We start from the raw sequence: 25,378 nt of genomic DNA, 5'->3' as shown, positions 1-25,378 counted from the left end.
TCTCCGTAGATAGTTTCTTTTTTTCCTCTTTGCAGTTAAAGTTTTGAGCTTGTTCTATACAATTTACAAAAAAATTGCATCAGGTGTTATTACAGTTATGTTCATAAGCTAGGAAGCACAGACATGGACACAAGTACGACATGGCGACATGAACAATTTCTGAAAAATTATAACATGAAACAGCTGGTATGACACCGGTATGACATAGGCACGACGCGGATACAACATGGGTATGGCATCCTAAATGAAGTATCTATACTTCCTATGTCATAAGTAAAGTCCAATCCTCACCCTACTTCTACATTTAAATGAGCATAAAATACAATATGTCTCTTGTAACTGATGTGATAAAAAAAAGGCTGTTATCTGTAACATGAAAATAAATATTCCTCGACTTTGACAAGGCACAAATTTATTAGGTAAAAACTGGGAATGTTGACCCTTATCATGGCATGGAGTATATGTTTTCTAAGTTTTTGAAATTACTTTTCCTACATCCAGGCTTGGGCCAGGGCTGGTGATACCGCAGTGAGGTAATTGCTTTAAAAAATGATGCAACGTGCAAGCAATGCTTATCTTGACATCTAAGAAAGGTATAATTTGATTTACTGTTGGAATTTGTCATTAAATTTTCGCATCATGGGTCATCCCTGGTTATGCGTTTGACAGCCACTATTTTAATAATGTAATGGACTTAATTATTAGCTTAATTGGCCACAAACAGACACATAGTGAGTGTTTGCTTTGGACGTTTTGCTGCTGAAACGCGTTTGCGTTTTGGGCATGGGACCCACGCTACAGTAAACGCATCCCCTTTTTTTTTGTTTTCTCGTGTTTCAGAGTAATCGGCTACTGTTCAGCCGCATATGTTGACTTTGTTCACTGTGAACAGTGCATTTGTGTACTGTTCACGGACCCACAAATTCCACTTTTCACAATTTTTTCATTAAAAATGGGTCCCATAGTACTATTCACACATTTAAAAAATATTTCGCTACAGTGTTTTCAGTTTCAGCAAAAATAAGCTCAATCCAAACGGACCCATAGATACCTTGTTAATGTTATTACTTACAAGTGTTAGACCACAGAGACAGACAGATTAATGTTATTGCCCTATTTTCCATGATCTGCCGAATTTAGTTCATGTCAGCAGTGTCATATCCATGGCCCTTGTTCTTGCTCATGCTGCATAAATTCAAAGTTGAAAAATAAGGTTCGGAGATATTAGATTAAAAAAACAAATAATGTGGTTTCTGCATTTTGATTAAGTTGGTTTAATTCTATTTTTTTCTGCATTATAATTTTATGATTTCGTCTATAATTCTTTTCTTTCTCAAACGGAAATCAAACTAAATTTGGGTGGTTCTATGGAGGAGTGGATAACAATCCTTATGGTGGATTTTTCATTGCAGAGAACAAATCTTTTCAAAAGGTATGTCTCTATTAACAATAATTATGATTTTATCAAATCCTTTTTTAGATGCTTACAATTTATTAATCTTTTATTATAGAGCCTCACTTGGGATTATGATTCTAAGTATTGAAGGCAATGGCACAGCTTCAAGGATGCTACTTCTAGCTTCCTTACAAATATTGAAGAAATTTGTGTCAAATTCTGGATGACATGAGACAATGTAGTTATAGTGTCAGGATTGGTTATGATTATGCACACACAATATAGACTAATAGTTATAATTAAATAATAATAACAAAAAAGAACTGTGCGGTCTTCTAGTATTCTGTCTTTGATTGGATTCTTGTAATTGGCCCTGTATCAGAATATTAAAATTAATAAGCTATGGCTTGAGCTGTTGTTACCTTGACTATATAAAAGTTGCTAATGACTTCACGAGCAGTGAGCTCTTAATCATTTCTGACTTGCTAAAAGTATCTTATCATACTAGTGAAGACATCTGATCAGAAAAGAGGGTTGGATCTTAATCTTTTTTTTCAGGGGGCGAGGGGGTTGAGGAAGATCATGATTCTATATGAAATTCATTAAGGTTTCTATGTTATATTTATGTGCGAAATTTGTCGTAAAATTTGAAAAATGCTTAGTGCACCAACACTTTAATATAGTAATGAATATTCTCATGTTCTTGAACATAATTGGCACATGGTACATAACAGACTTTAGACGGGGAAAAGGCATAGATGAGGTATGGCGTTCATTTAAAAATAGGTTCCTTTTTCTCTAGCAAAAAGGAATTATGTTGGATTGAATGTACAATTTCTAAGAAAAAGTTGTATATGCATGATTCTTTTAGAGAAACAAAGTTGTGTATTGTCAAATATTGCAGTGTTTGCTCATATGATGAGAGTCACTAGTCTTTGATGTATATGTAATGATATTTTTTTCTGAAACAGATTATCCAGCACCATTGTTTTCTGCTTGTTAAGTGTCTTGGTGAACATTTGCTTCTTTAGCCTGTGTGAAGGTTGGTACTTCTTTTTTATTTGCAACACTTGACTGCTTGAGTGCTGGTCTAGTTTAATTTGGATTGACAGGTAGGATGATTAATGAATATTATTCCTTTATAACTCCTAATCAGCATGAGTCTCAAAAAACTTGCAGCCATCTGTCTCCCTCTTTGGTACACATTCCATGAAGAGCACACATCAAAGTTAAAAGAGTTGTAGAGGTAAAAGAAATCATACTGTACATTTTCTTAGCATTCAAGTTATTTAATGAACTTAAGTTGTTCATGATATAGTTATAAACTAATGATATTTGTGAGTTTAAATGTCAATTTATTTTGATCAAGACACAAACTTGGAAGTTGGAACCAAAATTTGATATCTTTATTTGAAAATAGAAGTAATCCAATAATCACTAAGCGCCTCTAGTGAATAATGCTGTTGAAAAATTGCTTATATAAAAAAAAATAATAATGCTGTTGAAAAAGAGGAAGACAATTAATATTTATGCTGATATTAAGAACTTAATTTCCAATTTCATTGGTTGTCTTTGGGGTTTATTCTTAATAGCTAGAATTTTCAAATGCAGAAAGTGGAAAAGCTGAAATTGACGTGCCTAGCTACTGTATATAGCAGCGAGTCAGTGGTAAATATATTATTTATCATTGTGATTCCCTAGCTCGAAGAATTGCTTATTGATTTAGTTGGGAATTCAGCTAGTGCATCAAGGGAAATTAATTTGCTACCAAAAATTCTACGATCTTGACTCTATTCTATAAGTAAAGTGACACATACACATGTCTCTCTCTCTATATGTGTGTTCCTGTCTCTCTCATTCACACTTTTTGCAACAAATTCAAGAGGGAAACTAATGCTGAACTTAAGAGCTTGGGGTCGACATTGATCAGTAATTCCTGAGTAGAGCCATACTTCTTTATTTATTTATTTATTTATTTTTTTGGGAGGAAAATAGTGACCATACTTGACTCATCTTGTACAGTGGATTGTTTGGTGCTGGAAATGACCAATAATTTTCTTTTTTATATTGAGGAGTTTGTTCAGATGGAAGAAAATGTGAATATGTTCAACACACCATATATGTAATTGTTTAAATATCTGTAAAAACATGAAATTCTTATTAGTTTGTATTGATTTTTATCAATTGTGATACTAGGTATTATAGTCCTTGATCATGTTATGCGAATAAACTTACACATAACAGTTATAACCTCAGAGATTTTGAGGTGCAAGGTTTTTACTTTATAGTCCTCGACCATATTGTTTTTACTTTCATCATTGAGTCATGGTGCCAGGTATCATCGGACATTTCTGTCAGTTATCAGTAAAATATTTTGTTTTGAATAAGAGATTGTTTGTTTGTGATAAACTATTCATTGAATGACTTATTCCTTGCACACAAGGTGCTTGAGTGGTCTTACTGTTTAATGGAACCATATGTTTATATGCCATTTTTACTCATTATCCATGATAGAGTTCTAAAGTTGCTATTATTAACTGTTATTATCCCTTTATAAGTTCTATCACTCAGATATGTTCTTTTATCCACTGATGCCACGGGGAACCTCATCTAAATGTTTTAATAGTTCAAAAACAAGCAGAATCACCCTTGTTGATCTAGCTGGACTTGATAGAAATAAAGTTGATGATGCGCGCAGACAAGGTGTGAAGGAAGGCAAACATGTGAAGAAGTCCTTATCACAACTTGGGTATGACGATGCCATGAGCCTTATTAAGTTAGAGAAATTTGTTTTATAAGATGTTCTTTATGTAGAATACTGATTAGATTTTGTATTTGTGATCCTACTATTGCAATTAATCTATAATCATTTCTTTTTCCCATATTATGATAAAAGTGTGGGTGCGACTGGAAAGCAACTTATTTTCTTTCCATACTACAATTATTTTCTTGCCATATTATGCCAAAAGTGTGGGTGTGACTGGATAGCAACTTATTTCCTTGCCATGCTAAAGGTTCACCAATTATTTTGTGTTAATTACATATGCTATCAAGATATCTAGAATATAGCCACGGTTTGATTTAATGATGGAGTTTCATCATCACGGTTCTATTATATTGGTGCAGGCGCTTGGTTAATATTCTTGCAAAAGCTGCTCAGTCTGGAAATTCTGAAGATATTACATATAGAGGTTCCTGTTTAACACATTTACTGCAAGAATCACTTGGTGGCAATTTAAAACTGACGGTTCTCTGCGCCATCTCACCAGAAAAGAATTATATATGACTTGAACTACTTTTAGTTTTCTATTTACAGAATCTGCACAATAACTATGTGAACCTTTAAAATGTTTACAGTTTGATGTTACATACTAATGCTCACCTAGATTGAGTCTTTTCATAAGATAGTAATTATAAAACAAATTTTCAACATTCTTTTGAAAAATTTCTTGAAATTTTGGTATTTTTCTGAAATTAAGAATGCCTTGTGATTGCAGAAATAGTGGTGATACACTGAGAACTCTCAGATTTGGACAACGAGGAAAATTCATTAGAAACAAGCCTGTAATAAATGAAATCACAGAGGATGATGTTAATGGTCTCAGTGATCAAATTCGTCAGTTGAAGGTATTAAGTTATCCTGCAAGAGTTATAATTGAAATCTTATTTTGAAGGCCGTAGCTAGAAGCAAGCTAAGGTTTAAGAAATTCGTATTCTACTGATGTTAAAGAAATTTGAATCTTGTTGGTTGCAGGAGGAACTTATAAGAGCAAAGTCTAGTAAATCAGTAGGAAGTCAAAATGGATATTTTCAAGGGCGTAATGTACGTGAAAGCTTGAATCAATTGAGAGTACCACTCTTTGATACTACCCCCCATAGATAATGATTCTGATGAAGAGGTAAATGTTGATGAGCATGATGTAAGGGAGATTCGTCAGCATGTAGATAAGTTGCATAGCTCTTCTGAAGAAAATATTAGAGACAAGCCTGTTAGTAGGGATTCCATCCAGTTTTATTCAATGGAGGAAAGTGGTGAGACAGACTCGATCTCTGTATGGAAGAACCTTGGAATGAACTTCCTCAGATGGCCAATGATTCTATGGAAGACAATTTTGTAAGTGCTGCTGACACCTTAACAGCTTCTGGTCCTGCAACCAGGAGCATTTCAATTAGCTCATGCTGTCAGTCCCCACTCCTCCAAGATCCACCATTGTCTGAATCTCCAAAAATTGGAAATATACAAAGGAAAAGCATGAATATATCATCATCAAGTCATTTAGTAAGTCAGAACAGTGTTTCAGAAAGTTCCAAGTTCAACTTGGATGTTTTAAGACACTCACTTAAACAGAGTGAGCAGGTCCATTCTTCTTTGCGGTCAAGCAAGACATTTGCAGGCCCTGCTGAGACCTTGGCTGCTAGCCTTCACAGAGGCTTACAGATTATTGACTATCACCAACGGAAATCTGCATAAAAAAAATCTTCAGTTTCCTTCTCCTTTGAGCACTTGAAATTGGAACCTTGTGCAGAAATTGATAAGGCCAATGCTTCTGTTCAGACACTACCAGAAGAGAGACCATCTTCAAATGGACCATCTGCTTCTTTCCTTTGTACATCTTGCCAACGAAGAATATCTGAGAAGGATTCCAATGAGGTTAAGGATAGCTTGAAGACATGGATTGTAGCAGTTGATGAGGCGGAAAATCCTACTCAATTGACAGATGAAGTGCCTAAAGTATGGCTTGACTAAATTTCTGGCAAGTGTAGTTAAGAGAAATCCATTTCTGCATTTTTAAATTAGTTTCTATTTTTACTGTTTCAGGATGCAGGCAATGCTATGATAAAAGGTCTTAAGCAAGAGGAGCTTGAAAGTGTGTGTGTGGAGCAAGCTGCCAAAATTGAGCAGTTGAATCGACAGGTAACAAGAATTTACAAAGCTCTATAATTTCTTGGGATTTTATAATGTGGATTCTTCATTATTGACGTTTTGAAATATGTACAGGTAGAGCAGTACAAACTGATGGAAGAAGAACACAGTCAAGAAATTAATAAGCTTCACCTTGAGGCTTCAAAGAATGAAATAGTTCCATTTAAGGATTCCAAGAATGATGATTATCATTCACTGAGGGGTGAAGACAAGGTCAGTAATTGTTTTCCTCTATCACACTTAGCATTTCAAATGTTGGAAATCCCTTCTAACTTTGTTCTTGGTGTGTTTTGTGCAGCTTCTAAGGTACAATTCTGTTGAAAATTATCAGCCGGAGATTATAAAAGAAAAATGTGAAATAAAGGAAGTTGTGGAAGCTGGGACTGGGAACCAATATTTTGATCTGAATGAGAAGGAAGCACTTCTTAAGGAAATTGAAAGTTTAAAAAGCAAGTTGCAGTCATATTCTGATCCATCTTCTAACAAGTCTACCGAAAAATTGAGATCCTCTTTGTTGTCACGATCATTCCAATTATGAAAAAGTGGTGTAGATCAGCTCGGTTATAGCAAGGAAGAACTAGAGAAGGAAAGAGAGAGATGGAAAGAAATGGAGAGCGATTGGATTTCTTTAACTGATGAACTGAGAATTGATATTGAATCCCACCGCTGACATGCAGAGAAGCTGGAGATGGAGTTGACATTATAGAAGAAGTGCACTTCGGAGTTGGATGATGTACTTCACAGATCAGTCCTTGGGCATGCTAGAATTGAACACTATGTGAACTACAGGAGAAGTACAATGACTTGGTTGGAAAGCATCGTGCAATCATGGATGGGATAGCAGAAGTGAAGAGGGCAGCTGCAATGGCAGGGAAAAAAGGTCATGGCTCTCGTTTTGCAAAATCCCTTGCTGCTGAGCTTTATACATTGAGGGTGGAGAGGGAGAGGGAGAGAGAATTGTTGAAAAAGGAGAACAAGAGTCTTAGAATTCAACTTAGAGACACTGCAGAAGCTGTTCATGCTGCTGGAGAACTCCTTGTTAGGTTGAGAGAAGCTGAACATGTAGCATCAGTTGCAGAGGTAGCTTATCTGTCACTTTTGACTGGACTAATATTTAACACGGTTTCATTTAGAGACCATTCTGTCTAGATTGGCTTCACAATCAGACTATTCAATGATTCTCTAATAGCTTCTGTTTGGTGGTGGTACCTCACATAGAGGGTCCTGATCATTAATCAGATTGATCATTTATCAACAAAACGTATTTACGATTCTAGGAAAATTGGAAGTTAATATGAACACTGAATATTATGATAGCATTTTCTGGAAAAGGTGATATCGAATTATTAAAGATTGTTGTCAATTTAATGATATACTAGCCGCGAACCCGTGCGTTGCGCGTGATAATTATTTTTATGGTGGTTTTATTAAAAATTTTTTCTTTGTAGAAGTTATAATTTCGGCCACCCAAAACATATTATCAAATAAACAATTATTAGCAAAATCTAAGAATTAAATTTCTATATATGCATTGTTATAAAATAATAATGATTAAAATAAAATTGCAAAAGTTAAAATTTGTCACCTATCTGATTATTTTTGTTTGACTAACCTTTGCTTTTCTTTAAATAAATAGCATTATAGAGTACTTCTGATACAACTATTAAGAGTACTTTGTCCACCACAAAGGATTAGAAAATAAACAAAAATTAGTAAAGTCTCATAATTTAACATCTAAATTAAGCACTATAAAAAATTATGCTATGTAACAGAATAAATACCAAATTATCCAAATCATGCTATGTAATAGAATAATATTATATTTTTATATGTTATATTTAATTCTTTAAAACGCAATAGGATAACATTTAACAATCAAAGAGAAAAAAAAAAAAAAAAAAAAAAAAACAATTTAAAAAACAAAACAAAATCACATTAACCAAAATAGAGTTTTAAATAATATAAAAATTATCAACCTAAAGTAGAGATGCAAGAAAAAAAAAAAATCCACCAAAAATTATATATTAGAGAGAGAGAAGAAAGAGAAGAGAAGTAAGAGAAGCTTTTTTTTTTTTTTTTTTTTTTTTTGTTTTGTGAGGGAAAACTATGCATAGAATAGAAGAGATAGTGACAAATTTATAGTAAGAGAGTGAATAAGAAGAGACAAAAATAAAGGAAGATGAAAGGAAATAGGAAGAATGATATTAATGTAGAGGGTAGTGGAGAGATGAAAAGGTAAGGGAGAGAGAAAGATTGAAGAAGTAGTGGGGAGATGAAATGGTAAGGGAGAGAGAAAGGTTGGAGAAGTGTAAATGTTAAAAAAATAAATGTTAAAAACAATTATAGGAAAATTGGAAAGAAAAAAAAAAATCCTAAAGCTTGAAAGGAAAATTATTAGGTACTCCCGGAGTACCATAAATGCGTATTCCTTCCTTTCACATAAATGATGGGTCCCATCATGAATTTAATTAGTGGGACTCACTATTCATGTGAGAGTAATGAGTACACATTTATGATACTCCGATAGTACACAATAATTTCCTAACTTGAAAGTAAGCTTCAATGTTGTTGTTGTTGTTTTTATTTTTTTTTTATTTTTTATTTTTTTTAACTTTAAGCTGAATTTTTCACACAAAACTCTAAAGCTGAACTGAAAAGGTTTTGGGTTGGGATTGATAGTAGAATTAAATAAATAAGAGATAGGCTAGATTAATTATATAGATTTATTATAAGGTGATAGTGGAAGTAAATAAATAAATAGTGGGTTGGATTTATTATAGGGTGATAGTGGAGGTAAATAAATAAGTAATGAGCTGCATTTATAGGGCTAAAAATTGTAAAAACCATTTTAAAATTGTAGGATACATTATATTTTAAAAAAGAAAAGAAAAAAAAGAATGACATGGCAGCTGATGTGGTGCAACGTGAGAGAAGCAGTATTAAACGCTACGCTTCAACTTTCAGTAATATATAGATTAGGTTATTAATTAACAAGGAGGGGGGGGGGGGGGGAGGGTTTAAGTGTTTGGTAGCTTTCTGATTCATCACTTATGATTTTCATATCAATGCAGGACAACTTTACAAAGGTTCAACAAGACAATGAAACGTTAAAGAAGCAAGTGGAGAAGCTCAAAAGAAAACACAAGATGGAGATGGTCACCGTGAAGCAGTATCTTGCAGAGAGCAGATTGCCTGAATCTGCATTGCAACCACTATATCGACAGGATTCAGATGTAGCACACAACACCACAATCCCATATGCAGATGATGATCAGGCATGGAGAGCAGAGTTTGGAGCAATATATCAAGAGCACTAATAATTCTCCTTGTGAAGTTAAAATCGGCTCTTGAGAATTGGAGGTGATGAATATTGTTGTGTGGCAATGGCAGTGCTTAGCCGTAAATCAGCTGAGGGGCTTGCATCATTCTGACCCTACTTGGGTCGAAGCAATATACGATTCTTGTATCTTTCATTTGTTGTCTTTAATTTCCTTTTATTCTTTTAATGGTTGGCGTGATTATGTGTAGAGGAATGTGTTCATCTTTGTTGACTCTGGATGATAATGGATGCGATTGAATGTTCATTCTTTAGTGATAATTGTGGTCCCTGTAGATGCTTCTTTGGACTTTGGTTGCTAGAATTGTTCTTAGCATCTTCAAGCATACACTCTATTTGGACAGCAAGACTTGATGGTGAAACCTGCGCAATTTGATTAGGATTGTGGAATAGATTTTATGTCCAGAATAATACCAAGCCAACCCATTTCATGAATAAAATGTGACCAATTAACCAACCAACAAAACTAGTTGTTATAAATAATATCTTCTTGTTGCATCGAAACATATAAATGTTGACTAATCTGACTAACATTGATCTAGGTAAAATGAAATGGTTGAATAATTGAAAAATGAGATTATTCAGGAATACACATTGAAACATCTAAGATTAAGCATTACCAGGATCCTGCATTAGTGCTTGATTTCTATCTTTGAAATAATGAATATAACAGAAAAAATGAAAAATTATCAACAATTGACCATTTAGGTTTCCAAAAAGAGGTTGTAAAAACAAGGCATCACATTATTGAAAAGCAGCATGCCAGCATGATCAGAAAGCAACCAACGTTTAATCCCTTATAGAATTCCTTATTTAATTTTTATTATATTTAAATTTTCATTCAAACCCGCTGAATAAGGACTTCATAAAAAAATGTATGAGCTTTTTTATCAAGAGACTCCCTTGGAGAGAACCTAAACATATAGATATAGGCAACCACACCCTCTTCAACCACGCTTGAGGCCGAATGTTTATCACTAAAAATTATAGCCTTTTTGAGTTTGTAAGGCATCGACATCTCCAATAAATATAGGGATACCCAATTTCACAACATATTGAAGTATTCTACTATGAGTAATCGACACTTTCTACTTGCTACTATTTACATGGATTTATAGACCCACCACTCACAATTAACCAGTTTAGCATGTAGCGAAATTGAGTGTGTTCGTAATATTGTCAATGTGTTCCACATTCACCTCAGCAGATGCTGCTTTTATTGCGTTACATATCGTGTCTATTGAGATCATAGTATAGAATTTTAGCAAATCTTGCTAATACATATTGAAGAGTGCCATTTCTAGTTTTGTCATCGATGCATTTCATTGTTTCCAGGTGCCCTGCGTTGAAGGCTCTGCATTTTCTATCTGCAATATGGGACAATTTGTCATCTGTTTTGCCAAAACTCATACGTAAGTGGAAAAATCTAGAGCTGTTGAAACTTGGAAATTCCATTAACATGGTTTAGATACTTGAAGGAATCAGCCTTCACTGCAAGAATTTCTGTCAGTTAGACATTGACTGATTCTACAGCATGTATTGGGAGATGCGCAGCAGCAGCCATTCCCACCCTTCTGCCAAACATAAAGTACTCAAACCTGAGACAGGCAAACCTTAGTCGGACGAGTTTGAACTTGCAGAGAATTCTGCGGGACTACAAGAAGCTTGTGCATTTGGATGTCAGGGACAATTTAGGTTTTGAATGTGATGACAAGTTACTGAAGCTTGGTTCACATATTAGTAGTTTCCAAATTTTCAAAGATGATGATGCATACATTGTGGGATTCATTGGTGAAGTCGAAATTTATGCTGGTTTTGAAAAAATGCATCAGAGACCTGACAGTTTCTAACACTAAACAAGAAAGAAGATGATAAGATGAAGAATAGAGCAGGAGGTTGACAGAGAGAGAGAGAGAGAATATGATGCTGAATTCTCATTAATTATTATTCTGTCCAGAGAACTCCTTATACACCAGAGGAGTAGGATTAATTACAGAAATATATACTAACAAAATTGATGTATATACAACAGATTAACCAGATTCTTCCAAACGACTCTTAACAACTAGCTGCCTAACATGTTCTACAATAGAAAGCTACTGGTAGCTGAAAGAATTTTATCTATTACAAAATTGACTTGATTTTAAAATTTGAGAAACAAAAATGAAAATACCCCATTATTGGAGGACCAAAAGTGTAGTTTGGCCTTCATTTTTCCTCCTTTTTTATTTTACTAAGACATACATAAGTTTTGAAATGGAGGAGTTGCAAATGGTTTCCAAGGGTCAAATGCCACAAGAAACATTGTAGTCGAATTTTAACGGAAAAAAAAAAAAAAAAAAAAAAACCTCAGGATATCGAAGCCCATCAAGGCAGTTTTTGTTCTCTCTTCCTACAATAATATGCACCAGTAGAAATAATGAGACACAGTCAAGAAAAGAATTAATGTATCTGTTAGTGTAGTCGGTCCATTAATTAACTCATTAAAATAAATTTCTTTATTGATGAACCAAACCCTTAATCCCCAACACTTGACTCGCAAGAGAAATGGTCTGGTACCAATGCTCTCCGGCCCAGGCAACTGGGGGCTGGGGGCTGGGCCTGAGAATTCAAGGGACATAGCTCTAAAAGGAAACAAGCTCTATTGAAGTCCAACATAGCTGGGGTCCAGCCGAGAAGGGCATAATGCCACCCTAGGTGGCAATAAGCACTCCAAAACTCAAGTTAGCAGCTAATTTTGGAAAGAAAAAAATGAAGAGAAGAAATTGAGAGTTATGGCCTACCTCCTGAGAGAGAGAGAGAGAGAGAGAGAGGTATTTATATCTTTAACACCACGTGTGACATGGTAGGGAGCATTATTGCTCTACAAGGCTACTTTTGGCTAATGAGACAGCCTCCTAATGGGATAATTTGATGGAACGAGGTAGGCCGGCCATAACCAGTGTAGCTCGTGACTCTGCCTCCAACCAGTATGATACACACTATCTTAAGCTAGTCTTGATGCATAGAGCCTGAGCGGCCTTGTCTTTGATGAATTTCCCCTTTTACCCTAATGTTTATTTGGTTGCCTCCCACAATAGTTTTCCAAAAGTGGGCCGGTCAAAAGACAATGGCACACAAAAGTGATCAAAGTGGCTGGTCCTTGATCTCCTTAGAGGATACGTTTTTTTACTCTACTAGGATAAAAAATAATCAACTTGGACTTCAGTCAGAATCTGAGTTAGATGCACGTGATTGAAATTGATGTGACAGGCCTGTAGTTGATTCGGGTCTGGCCCTTCACAACCGCAGGCCTACTAGGTAAATCGGTTTGATTTTTTAATCGTTTTCACATAGCTTCTTATTCCAAAATGAAGAAAGAAAAAAAAAAAAAAAAAGACTATTGCACCAAATAGTTTCTTATTCCTTCCGCATTTTTATCTGAGATGTGAACTTGCCATTACCTCTTCCTAGTGCACCAAATGTTACAAATTTCATGTACAAGCATCTCTTATACAATAGTGATGACAAAACTTATTTAACACTCGAAAACACTACATTTACAATTCTAATTTTGTAGGCACAGCATCGAAGTGTATTTCATTTACATAACAGCATATAAGTATTGTTTTGTGGAGACCAGATCGCTGTGAACTATAACCGTTGAATCTGTGCAGACAATTTCAGCAACCGAAGTGTAAAACCATGAAGGATTGGCAGAGGAACTCCTCTTATTAGGTGTAAGTTCACATATGGCAAGAAAACGGTTTTCAGGATAGTTGACATTACTGGCTGCAAAGATTAACACTGAATGAGACTTATCGCAAGAAAGTAATGTCCCTTTATTCTATTAAGAGAATGCAATAGACAAGAGGAACTAAATAGATTGTTGTCTCAAATATTTATATTATATCATATATCTTACAATAAACATGATATTCAAAGTATAATTTGGCCAAAAAAAATAGAAGTTTCCCAGAACCTACTTTAAACCTCCTTTCCGCCGTCAAGTTCATCAATGGGCCATGGGTGCAGAAGTGCTCACAAGTGATTATTACTGAATGAACAACCAAGACTATGAGATCCAGAACTTTGCATCTTTTAGCTCATTGACTCAAACTCCTCGACCACCAAATATAGGAGAGAATTTCGCACACATATAATTACACTACAAGAAACTTGGCTATTTTCAACGGTTGAAACCGTCGAAAAAAGTGTTAAAAACCGTTGAAAAAAATATTTTCAACGGTTGGAATGACCGTAGAGAATTGTTATTAAAAACCGTATCGAGAACATTTTTCTACGGCCTATGCAACTGTTGAAAAAAGTATTACACATTTATCAACGGTTAATAACCGTCGAAATATATACACATAAATGTAGATTAAAGTATGCTTATTACTTTTATCCACAAGCACCCAACCGCTGAAATAAGTATTTTCTTGTTAAAAAAAAAAAAAAAAGAAATTGGATGCACTCTTTCACATTAATCAAAATTTAATAACTTGAAACAAACTGTAAAAATCAATACAACTCAACTACTCTGCATACAGCCCTTTACACTCTTAAATTTACATTGTTCATCTACCTTTCAAAATAGAAGATTCTTGTAACCTTTAACCTTCAAGACCAATTCATTGGAAATTTTAAAAACATAGTGACTCACATCTGCCATCCAGACATCTATAGCCGGGTCCTCTTCAATGTGCATGAGATCCCATTAATCGCTAAGTTCTTTTGATGCCTGCAAAAAGTGCCGTCCATTAGGCATTGTTATAAGTGCCAAACTTGAATAAAAAGCCAAATAAGGGTAGTTCATTTTAGGAAGAAAATGCACCTACCTAAAAAAAAATAAAAAAATAAAACCAGCACAAAAAAAGTCACATATTAGCAATTTACAAATGTATAGATGCAACCTTGGTAAGTGAAAGTGAATGATTGGACTGAACTACTAACATTTTAAAGGAGGTAATTTATTCTATTAACATTTCCAAAATTCAAATTCAAATTCAAATAAGAAAACACTTATAATTGAATAAACTCATTTCTTAAAATTAAAACTGACCATATCAGAACTAGCTAAAACTAAAAGAAATGCAATAAACAAAAACAAATAACTGTGCACATGCTATAAATAGAAACTAAACGTAACTGATTTGGAACAAAGTTTGGGTACCTTATTTCATAACTGATTTGGAACAAAGTGTGTGTCTCTTGTGGATCACTCCTACAAAAAAAGTCAAAAATACTTTGAGAGACTTAAGCTTGGCTTGTTTAATAGTCAAGAGGAAATACATAATTAAAACAATATTTAAACTCACATTCTTGTTTAACCTCCTACAAAATGAGATGATTGCATTCCATGAATCACAAGAGCACATCTGTAATGCAAGCCATTGTCTACTAAAGTGGCCTCCATACACATCTTGTAAGCACTAAGCAGTGGAGAGTAGAGGTTTTTAGCAGGGGGCACAAAACATACAGTTTGTTCAGTTACATTCCACATGTTGTTTATGAAATAAGGTACCCAAAGAAAAATAGTATTTTACAAAGTCATCATCCAAGAAGACCCATATGCAGGTTTCGAATCTTTAATAATATGATACATAGATATTTTCAACCTAAAAGAAAAGCAAATTCTTTTCTTTTTCCTTTCTTACCTGGACTTTTTGAGGGAATATTTGAAGAAGCGTTTCAGAAAATTCTTCAGTTAGCCTCCTGGCTTTACCAGGAGTAGCTTTAAGCCTTAATGCCCAGATCATCTTGCCATCTTCACTTCCTTTATTATTCTTTTTTTTTGGGGGGGGGGAGGGGGGGGGGGGTGGGGGTGGGTGAAGAGACCTAGGTTATGAATTTTGATGCAAGCCTAAATATTGTATTATTAATCATACAATAGAGAACTAAAGCAAAAAGAAGATGATGGCACCTTCCCTTTTAGAGAGATCTCTCTCTCTCCAGGCAAGAAGTTCATTTTCAATGGCAGCAGATTCCTCTGGCTTCCAACCAGATAACCCTAACTGATGAATGCCAACAACAAGTGCACCAAGAGGATCATTCCAAGAGTTTATATTCCTAGCTTCCACACTCTTTGCCAGCCAATGAGCCCCTCCCACAGTTTCAAGCACATTGAGGAATCTATTCAAATCAATGAGTGTCAGCAAGGCTTTTAATCCAGGAAGTATTGATTAACAAAGATAAGATGATAAATTTTTTGTGACAATTTATAGTGATATAGTACATGGGTTTTAATTACTACTCCAGTCATGGCATTCCTTTGCCAGCTTAAACACTTGATGCACATGTATCTGTGTTTATATGTCTCATATTCTGACCAAATATATTTTAACTGTATTTAAATTTCAAATTAAATAATAAATAAATAACAGATCAATGGCAATGTTTTCTGAAGAACTACTTGATTCAACAGCATCCAAATTCTGAAAAAAAAAAAAAAAATTTGCCACTTAAGATCAGATGCCAAAAAACTATAACTAATTAACCCTTAACAAAATGGATATATTGATATAAAATCAGCTCAAAAATAAAGGTACGTGTTGTTTTTGGGAGGGGGTGGGGGAGATCAGACAAGTACTATTAGAAAAAGTGGAAAGCACAACTTTGTGCTTGCTTTGATGACCATTGCTCATGATTTCTTCTTTTTACTTTTTTTTTTTTTTTTTTTTTTTGGTGGTTTAAAACTGATGACTTTGTAGAATAGTAAATTAGACTACTATAGTTACATATATAAGCAGAAAGATTATCTTCCCCTTGGTCTTGTCTCCCCTGCTAGAATATTTCTGGAGATATTTCTCAGAAACATAAGTAACAGAGCAAGCATGAATGCATAAAAAGATCTAAAAATCCAAATTAAAATCATATTTATACCTAGAATAATTATGACTAGATGTTCAAAACAATATAAGTTGTGCTTCAATTGCACTTCACATGTTGGTGCTACACATGAAGATTTCTAAGTTGACAAAACTGAAAATCGTTCTACATATAGCAACTTGACTCTTATCCTTGGCTGCATTAGCTATTGAGTTTACAATCAAGATGTAGGTAGCAACACCTTGTACGTTCAGATTCACATCTCAGTTTCTGGCTATAAAAATACATGACCTCAACAGATGGAAATTAAGAAGATCTAAAAATGAAGATCCACCTTTTTGCACTCCAAAAACAATGTCAGAGCAGGAAGGCCACGCTCATCCATTGATTCACTGATTGATTCTAGTTGTTCGGCAAGGCTGCAAAAAGCTCAGTCATAAATGGATGACTAACCAACCAATTTAGAATGTTGCAATTACATTCAAAGCACAAACTTTATATTGGAGTACTCTCCAGCTCAAAATTTTTGAACTTGGAAGTTGGGACAAGTCATATAATTATACCAAAGTAAACTGTTAAGGCTTTTCTCCTTGTTCTTCTTTTCTTATCCAAATTCTTTGGCTTTGGTATTGGTAAGACCATTTATAGAACTACCTATGCTAGAGTTGTTGATTATGTTTAAATATATTGACAGCTACAACGCACATTCAAGAAATGAAAACTAAAACAAGCTAATACCCACTTAAATGCAATCACAACATCAAAACCCACTTCATGTGAATATGGCAAAGAGACATCACACAAATTAAAAGGCAAATGAACTTACCAAGCACTTGTCATTTGAACTCACACACGTTCTAGCTTTCAATCCCACAAATAGTGAAATTTGAACTCTCCTTGACCATTCATTGAGTTGAAATCCCAATGCACCTGCAATCACATTGAAAGCACGCAATACACAAAACCACAAATTCAATTTTTACATAGCGTTTCAAATTAATCAAAATTTTGTGAGCAACCAAACAAGATAATTGAAAAGAATAATAAAGCTTACATTCCAATAGTATCGCCGCTTGGAACAGAGGCTTGGAACATGCCTTTGTTGTTGAACAAATCGACTTCAACGGTAGGAATTCCTCTGCTATCGAGGATCTGCCTCGCTTTAATCTTCGTGATCACCGAAGGAACCGATTTCCTCATATGATGAGACTGCTGATTCACAACCACAATGTAAAATCACATAAACTACATAATAGAATCATTCACTATAAAACTTTGACCAGAATTGAAGATCTCAACTAAATTAAGCTTAAAAGAATTCATATTATTTGTTTTTTTCTTGCATTTTCTCGGGAACCAAACAGACGCGAAAGAAACACAGAGAGAGAGAGCGAGAGAGAGAGAGAGAGAGGATTACGATTAAGATGACGGGAGTTTTGGCCCTAACGGCGGCATTAACGGCGTCTTCAATTTTCCGAGAGAGCATGTGCTTTTCCAGGTACTGTTGCACCTGACCCTTGTACAGTGGGATTTTTATCTCAGGTTAAATAATAATAATAATAATAAAATTGTAAAGAAAATTTTGTTCACTTTTTGGCTTTCTATTTCTCTTTGAGAAGTCATGTTTTTAGTGTTGGATTAATTTAGTGACAAAGTTATTTGTAATGTTTTTATTGTTAATGTTCTTTTTCTTGCATTTACATGTTACTTGGGGTAGAGTACTTGAGCCTTTCCTTGAAGATTAGAAGCAACATTAGATAGAGATTTCGTGGCCTAGAGGTGACCGTCTCATGACCTAGTTTGCCTGCGAAATCCAAGTGGTAGGGTTTTGGCTGAGATTGCAATTGTGCACCTCGCGACCATCTCGTGACCTTAAGGGGCGACCAGGTCGCGACTCGCGAGTTGCACAATCTTTATATTCTGCATTGAACCTATTTGCTGTTCATTTACCAACACACACAAATAGCTATGAGGTGTGGCAAGAGGTTTCAAATAAGGGTTGAATAAAAGCTAGAAATGAGATAAGAGGGAAGAAATTGATGCCAAGCCTTTGCATGAAAAGAGAGACCTTTTTCCATGAGAAAAACCAAGTTCTCACCTCTCTTTTCCATCTCTTTCATTGCATTGATAGAGATTATGTAAACACCTTCCTCATCCACAAACATAGACATTGTGAGTGAGAGAATGACATTGGAAACGTGCAAAGCCATATCCAAATCCAAATCCTTTGGTGGCTTTCTGTTGGCAACTTAACGGTGGTAACTCTAGGAAGCTAGGTGAAAAAGACTCGTGAAGTTGGTTGCTAAGTGAAATTTGGAGGGCTCAAGTACACAAGGAGATATAGGCTTGGAAGGTTTATAGTCATCTATGTATTGCAACTATACATTCTAGTAGAGTTTTCTGATAGGCGGTTAGGGGAAAGGTTTCTATGCCTCGTGCTTGGGTTTTCCTCTTCCATAACACTTTGTGGTGCTATGTGTGGTGTGTTTAATTTCCTTTATATTTCCTTTACCTTTCTACATTGCCGTGTTTGTGCAGTGTAGTTAGTTTGGAAATTTGCTAAGTCACACTTAGACTAGATTGATTAGTTTAGTGTTAAAATCAACTCAGCCATAAAACTTTGTGTTAGGGTTCTAAATACTTGCTAGAGATAATATAGCAGCATATTTCACTCATCAATTTCCTAACAACAATATGTTTGATCTGACAGAGACCAAGATGACACCAACCTGAAGAAGATTTATCTGTAGGTCCCCAATCTCACTCCACTTCAAGTACATAGAGAAGTCTTTCAATTTGACACTACTAGTTAAATTATTCCTCAAGATTTCTGCATAGCCATATGTACTTATCTCCTGCTCCTACACCAACAAATAGCACACCTAGAAAAAAGCAACAACACTATTGATACCGTATTTTGTTCACCCTCGATTTGGATGCCAGACCCCAAAAAATCCAAAAATATCATTTTCTTTCCATAGCACCGCAAGAACATCCAGAACGACATGGCATAACCTATTCAAGCATCGGAGCACCTGAAGTGCCTTTTTCCAGCTAAAATGACCAAAATGCCCCTAGTCGACCCTAAGTTGGACGGAAGGTCAAACAAGGTCGAAACCCTCACAAAACAACATTTTTCATAGTTTTACATCAAACTTGAGCTTCTCAGAGAATTTTAACAACTTTGACAAAGTTTAACTTGAAGTCAATCCTAGGTGGGCCTAAATACCCTAATTTTGATCCGGCTATCAAAATGGGTTGAAACCAATGCCATTGTGAAGATTATCAAATTCTCATTCCAATGACTATTCATAGGTTGAAATCGGAGTTAGAACGGCCAAGATATCATGAAAACCAGGATGACACATCGATCGATGCACCGCTAACTTTCGAGAGCCATAACTTTTGATCCGATAGTTGGATTTCCAAGATCCATACCTTTTCAGAAACAGGAAGCCAAGAATTTTCCATGGCTGTCAAGATCAACCCCATTTTAGGCCTTTTAAGGCTGGCAGTCCTTTAAGGGCTGCCATCTCGAAATGCGTGTCAGGCCTATAAATAACCCCAGACACCCTTCAAACCAGAGAAAGAACCCATTTTTCTGAATTTCTGCTCTTTGCATGGTTTCCCTACACATTTTTCTCTCTTCCAAACACCAAAAAACACCCAAAAAACACATCAAGCTTCTTGATTCTTCACTCTTCACCAAAAACACAAGGTATTGTTCTTATACCCAATCTTCCTTTTGCTTGACTAACATGATTTATTGCTTTCTTTAGCATGTTTCTTGTTTTATTTGTGTTTCTAGCTTAAATCTCTTGGTTGTTATGTCTTATGCCATGTTTCATGCTTAGATCTATGTTTCCACATGCTTATATGTTTAGATCTACATGCTTAGGGTTTTATGCCATATTTTTCTGTGTTTTACGCCTCATTTTGTTCTAGGTTGATGATTAGGGTTACATGTTCACATGTTTATTTAATGTTGTTGGCTACGCTTTTGCCCGAATTTGTGTTTATGCACTTGTTGTCATGTTTCATGCTTAGATCTGCATCCGTTCATGTCTATGTGCTTGGATTCATGTTCTACCATGTTTATGTGCTTGGATTCATATTCTACCATGTCTATGTGCTAAATTTCTATATGTTTACATGCATATTTCCATGCCTTTGCGCCTAGATCTATGTTTTCGCATGCTTGTGTGCTTGGATCTATGTTCTCTACATGCTTTATGCTTTTTCCCATGTGCTTGTGCACTCTATGCCATATTTGTGTGCCTAGACTTAGGCTTTGTTTGTCATGCCATGTGCTATTTTAGCCCTTTTGTCGCATCGTCTTTCCTCTTGTGTTTTGGCCTAATGGTTAGGAACCAATCTAGACCCTATAGTCTTTGTCATCATCCATGTACCAAGGCCCTCATCAAAGGGTTTGGATCATCCTTATTTGCATGTCTATGCTCGCTTGCTTCTATGCTTTATGCTTGTGTTAACCTCTCTAGTTCTAGGCTTTGCCATGTTTGATGTCAATAGCGGGTTTGTGGTTGTGTGATTACATTCGATGCCCATGTGGCCTTATTTGGATGTGACCATTTGGGATGCATCACCGTGATGCCGGTTGCTTCGTGCATACTTCCCCTTTTCTGCTCCGTGCAATGATATGCTTGCCATGCTTGTTTGTGCCACCTGTTGGCTTTCTATGCATCTTTACACGCTTGCTCACATGTCCATGCATAAGTCTTGCTTGCTAGTATGTCGTCCGTGCTTCAACAAAATGAAGTTATAGACATTTGATCCAAACCTACATTTGTCCCTCTTAGACACCATCTTTTGTTTCCTTTCTTGCTTGTTTGCCTTTTTGCTTGTTTGCTTGCTATCTTGCTTGTTTGCCTTCTTGCTTGTTTGCTCGCATCCTTGTTTCTATGCTTGCCATGTCTATCATGCTTATCTGCTTTATGCCTTTTTCATACGCACTTTGCATCTTTGACTTCCATTGCTTGTTTGCTGGTCTCTTGTCTTTGTCTTTGCATGTACACACATGGAGTGAGGACACATGGAGCTAGGGCACAGTCTCCCAGGTGCAAGCAAAAGAGGCACAGGCACGAGCATGCAGATATAAGCCAAGCGATGGTAGTTAGTAGGTTTAGGAGTTTAGCCTCTCCCATTTGGTTATGTACTCTTTCAAAGCCCTTTCCTTCCTCCTCCATTTCTCCCCTAGATGGTTTGTATTAGGTGTATTATGCCGTGTACCATTCGTCCTCATCTCTAGAGTATGGTGACCCCTGTTTACTTTCCTGCACCTATATTTTAGGCCATGCTCTAGGGATGTAGGCATTTACTTCCCTACTTTGTGTGCTTGCGTTGTGAATAATGTATGTATATATATATACCTACTCGCCCCCCTTTCGGTGTGATTGTCACAGTCTGTGTCACCTAAGGCAAGCGATACCTAATTTCTACCATGAAAGTAAGGTGATTCGTCGCCAGATTTTTGCTGTAGAAATCTGGCACTTTGCTCGAACGCCTTAGGAAAGCATAGATTGGGACCACACCCATTCAAAAGCCAAACCTCAAAGTCCCCATGCATGCTAAGCCACGTCAGCTGTGTCGTCTCGTCAGCACCACGTCACCTAGCTGACCGTTGACCCGGACCGACCCGACCTGGACTACCCGGATCTGACCCGTGAGCACTTTGACTGTTGACTTTGACTCTGGACCAGTTGACTTTGACTTTTTACATTGACCTTTGACCAAAAGTCAAAATTTCCAAAAGGGCCTATCTTGCTCAATTTTTCACGTAGATTCCGATTTTGGGCTCCGTTTCTGCATTTGAGACTCCGAAATTAGTCAATTGGCACATTCTTCATTATGGTTTCTTCAAAGGCATTTTTCAAGGCATCTCCAAGTGATCTTCTCATACTTATCCAACCTCAAGCCTTCATCAAGCTTCCGCCTTGAGTTTGAGGGAGGGTGTTAGAGATATATATTAGACATATTAGCCCAATGTAATAGGCCCAAGCCCATTCCTGCTTGTACTAGTAGTCTAGGGTTTAATCGCCTATATATACTCATGTTAGGGTTCATTGTAACATAGGAGGATTTGTACTACACTCTAATATATTATTGATGTAACCCCTTAGGGTTTCCTCCGTGGATGTAGGCCATTAGGCTGAACCACGTAACTCTCGTGTGTTACTGTGTTCTATACTTTATGCTTTCGCTTCCGCATCCATACTAGCATATTCAACATGGTGTATCAATGCTAATATTTAACAATTCCTATAAAATCATTAATTAGTAAAAACCCTAACTACCTTCAACAAATCACCAACACAACTTCAAAGCTTCTTAAAACAGCATATATATATATATATATAGACTTACATGAAAGGATTTTCCTTTCCTAGTGGCTGGACCAAAAGGTATGAGAGGTAGAGAGCTTGAGAGAGTTGAAAGAAGCTTCCTTCTTGCTGCTGGACTTTCTGTCTGGTGCAGCCAAGAAAATGAGATAAGGGGAAGACTTTTGGGTGAGGTTTTGTCTTTCTTTTGGTGTGTGAACCGGTGGACTTGAGAGGAAGACTCAAGGGAGCTTCCTAGCACTTTCCTTAAGAGAAAAGAGTGTAAAGTGAGGTGCAAATTTCTGATTTGCATGGATCCGCGGGAAATGGGAGCAAAAGAGTTTCTTGAGTCTTCTTTCTTTGAGAAAGTCAAAGAAGAGATAAAGATGCAACCAATAAGAACAAAGAAGGAAGAAAACAAAGAAATAAAGCAAGAATGACCAAGGGAAATTTCTGGTGCAGCCAAGAAGTTCAGCAAAAATATCTTGGGTGAACTATCTTGGGTGACATACGTATTGTAGGGACACGATTATTTAGCAGCCCAAGGATGACATTGGGCTCGTATGTAAAGGGCCCTAACAATATGATTTGTAGAGAGTGGGCTTGAAAGGCAGGACCTTAGTCACAGGTCAGCGGTTTAAACGGGGTTTCTATGGAAGCTTATGGGTCCGTTTGGATTCAGCTTATTTTTGCTGAAACTGAAAACACTGTAGCGAAATATTTTTTAAATATGTGAATAGTACCGTGGGACCCATTTTTAATAAAAAAATTGTAAAAAGTGGAATTTGTGGGTCCGTGAACAGTGTACAAATGCACTGTTCACACTGGAAAAGTCCACATATACGACTGTACAGTAACTGATCACTCTTGAAATGCGAGAAAAAAAAAAAAAAGGGAGGTGTTTGCTGTGTTACTGTAGCGTGGGTCCCACGCGGAAAACGTAAACGCGCATCAGCAAGAAAACATCCAGCCCAAACGCCCTCTATATATGGATGGACTTGGCTTGACTAGCTAAACCTTCCATTAATGTGGGTTGTAGGATTTAAGTCCTCGGACGCTGTCCAAGGAGCATTGTATCCTTCCTTTTCTTCCTTTTTGCAGGATTTTCCTTCCTCTTGGGGGGCTCCATTTCTCCTTCGCTTTCTTCCCATTTATACTAGTGTTCAATTTCCCTTTTAGTGTCCACGTGTAAGTTTTACTTTTTGGGGTGCAGACCTGTCTTGTCAATCCATACCTAGAGTGGTTGGGGGTCGTTGGGAAAGTTAAATGGCATGGTTTGGAGCATGGGCTTGTCAGATGCAGGATTCTGTATTACGATGTTGGCAGCTTTCTCCCTTGTCCTGCCCCTGTACTGAGTTTGTCCTTTTCTTCAGGCGTTTTGTGAGGTGCTGAGCATAAGATCGTCCTCGGCCATGTCCTCGTGCCCTTCTTGGGCTTTCATTATGCGTCCTCGGCAATAGCTCTCCTCGGCTTAGGCCTTGGGCCCTAATGTAGAATGGGCCTGGGCCACGAATTTTCTGGCCCCACAATAGCTCCTCAAAATCCTGCTGCCCGACTTTTTAGTTGGAGATGAGGGTTTTGGTGATGTTGGGCCCACATCATGACTCACTCAACTTCTGTACTTTACTGATGTTTGTGTTTTTCCCTTTGCGTGGGAGATGTGTTGAATTAAGAGGCATCCCTTTAGTTTTTACTCACGCGGTGTCCTTTGACGTTCCAGTGCTTGAGGCGCGCCTTCACGAGGATCTTCAAATCCTATGGTTGCGGATGGTGTTGGAAATTGAGCCAAAACCGTCTTGTCCGTAGCATTCCTTGGAAATCTGCATAAATTAAATGCCACCACCTTACCCTTTATATAAGTAGGATAGGAGGTTATTCCCCTTACATATAAACCCTTCGGCTCCCTTCAAAATCATAATCCTTCAGCTATAATCACAGTCTCCATATCCAGTGCTATCCACCCTTAGTGCAATATGTTCGAGGTACGGGCGGGGGTGAAGGAACCACACCCGCCACAGAGGTACCGGGTCCTTCCGAAACTCAAAGTGGTGCGGTCTGGACAGGGGAGACACAGATTCAAGATAATCTTCCGTTTTGACAAGGGGGGAAATGGTATTTCTGCCTCTTTCAGTCAAAATCCGAAGCAGGTACTAGTCGCATCAGATTCCTGGTGCGTCAGAAGTAAGGTTTTCCGCCATCAGCGCCGTCTGCTTTATCGCAGGCGTGGCTAACATGGAGGCTCATCAACTTCCGGCTCCCTACACCTTTTCTTCAAAGGTGTCAGCCCCATGTTGCCGAGTTATGGGCATGTAAAAGTATTAAGGAATGGTTTCCATAGACAACGTGCTGGAACTGCTACATCTCTCTTCTCTGCGCCTCTTCCTCTGTTTTTTCCTCATTTCCTTGTATTTTTCTTTTTGCTTATGTAGTTGCTTAAGTAGTTAGTTTTCAGTATGAGCTTATTCAAGCTCTTTCATTGTACGTTGTACTATTTCTTTGTCTTAATAAAAGATGGATCTGTTTCCTTCTAAATACTTTTCTTTTCTGTAGCAATTACTTTGTGAATGTGATACTAC

General features: G+C 36.6%; 1 protein-coding gene and 1 pseudogene across 1 annotated transcript in view; both read left to right on the top strand.

The window, feature by feature from the left end:
- LOC115956194 (disease resistance-like protein DSC1) overlaps nt 1–25,378 on the top strand; it is a 60,526-nt gene that overhangs the window by 5,392 nt on the left and 29,756 nt on the right. The gene's annotated exons all lie outside the window — the stretch shown is intronic.
- Nucleotides 2,082–9,905, top strand: LOC115956193 (annotated as a pseudogene).

Source organism: Quercus lobata, chromosome 8, assembly GCF_001633185.2.
Source record: "Quercus lobata isolate SW786 chromosome 8, ValleyOak3.0 Primary Assembly, whole genome shotgun sequence".
Classification (NCBI taxonomy): Eukaryota; Viridiplantae; Streptophyta; class Magnoliopsida; order Fagales; family Fagaceae; genus Quercus; species Quercus lobata.
This window is presented reverse-complemented; position numbering and strand designations above follow the sequence as displayed.